A 1,710-nucleotide genomic window follows, 5' to 3' on the forward strand; every position below is an offset into this window, starting at 1 on the left:
TTAAGGAGGGGTAGCAGGATGAAACAAAGGAGGGTAGAATAGAGACAGGGATATGTAAAAGGAGGGAGAGTAGGATTAAGATAATGATAAAATGATGATTAAGGGGTTCCTCATAGCCACCCCTCTTACATTGCCAAAAATCAATTAAAGTACTTTTTTTTGTCTGTTTAATGAAGAAAAATAAATCTACAATGATCTCTGAAATATAACTACAGCAATAGTGTAAAAGAACTGTATTTTAATATATGGAACTACTGATGGGTCCTCCCATCCTCTTACGCATTTCCTCGTGAATGTATTAAGATTAGGTTTTGCGTAATTTTGAGTAAATTCCAACTGTTGCTGTATTCTTTCTAGCCACAAGCCCCTTATACTGATGATGGATCACTTCCTTGCTTTTGATACGCTTGCACACTGATAGAGAACCACACACCCATTCATTAGTGTAAAACTATATAGATGTGAGCAGACTACTGCTAACTATGACCCTGAAGACTATGTCAGTTCAGTCGTCATTTTAAATGCATATTGCCATGTAAAATAAAGGCATTTAAATTTTTTCTACTGTCTGCCTTGGATTGTTTTTAAAGGAGAGTTGCATTTGAGACCAGATTCTACCCGTGCAATGAGGCCTTCACGTGATGGAAATGACAGTAATCGTCTTTGTAAGAAAAAGGAAGTTTGTAATATTAAAATGCTCAAGACTTACGACAGAAGCTTGGAGTCCTCCACGGGTAGACTTTGGCTCCAGCGCTCTGGCAGGCATCGGTGTAGGCCTGGAGCTGGTCACACAGCACATGCTGCTGGCCTTGGAACTGGCACATGTCATACACACAGCTCTGGAAGAACGGAGTGGGATTCACCACAGCGATACACTCCCTGGAACAGAAGCAAACGCTCAGAGGGTCAGGCAAGGTTCAATGCTCGGGATGTACACCAAATTTTAACTCACGATTCAATTCACGCACGATTCTCACAATTTTTTTTTTTTTTACATCAGAAAGAGCTGCAGACCATTGACTGAAAGCTAATCCTTTAATTTTTATACTGTGGAAATCAATAGATGTGTCTTTTTATCAAAAGTGCAACTGAATTTGTATTTCATATTAAATAAAAAGAATGAAATAAAAAATAATTTTAATTTATTATAAATACTTATCTATCTATATATATACAAAGATATATATATATATGTATATATATATGTGTATTCCTGTGTGTTTGCGTGTGTGTGGGGAGTGTGTGGCAGAGCGAGTGAGAGAGTGACGATTTGTCAAAGTCATAGTGAGAAAAGTGTCTCCCCTGTAATTTCTGACCACGGTGGGGACTCTGTAGAAGGACAAGTTAACCCTCTTCTTGATTTTTTGTGTTGTTAAATGGGAGAAGGACAACCAGGAAATGAGTCGGGGGGGGAAATGCAATGCTACCAGCCTTGGCCCGAGCGGACCAATCACAGTTGTTGAGGTCTGCGTTACTGCAATGTGTAGTTACATTTTTTGATAGGTGTACGTTAGACTACGGCGTATGGCCCGTGTCTCCATGTACCTACGTATGTACCCACGGCAATACTTTGCCACAGAAGCATAAATTGTCCGTAACAGCTGTAACAGGTCAATAATTAAGAAAAAAAGCTGCTTTTTTACCTGAAGGGTCCAGCAGGGTCTTTGAGTTTGCCACATTTGTCTGGCTTTACCACCTCGGCCTCCAGCT

General features: G+C 39.8%; 1 protein-coding gene across 1 annotated transcript in view; it reads left to right on the forward strand.

The window, feature by feature from the left end:
• The window catches only part of zanl (zonadhesin, like), a 50,437-nt gene that overhangs the window by 31,033 nt on the left and 17,694 nt on the right, over positions 1-1,710 (forward strand). The window lies entirely within an intron of this gene.

This window comes from Etheostoma cragini, chromosome 19 (assembly GCF_013103735.1).
Source record: "Etheostoma cragini isolate CJK2018 chromosome 19, CSU_Ecrag_1.0, whole genome shotgun sequence".
Lineage (NCBI taxonomy): Eukaryota > Metazoa > Chordata > Actinopteri > Perciformes > Percidae > Etheostoma > Etheostoma cragini.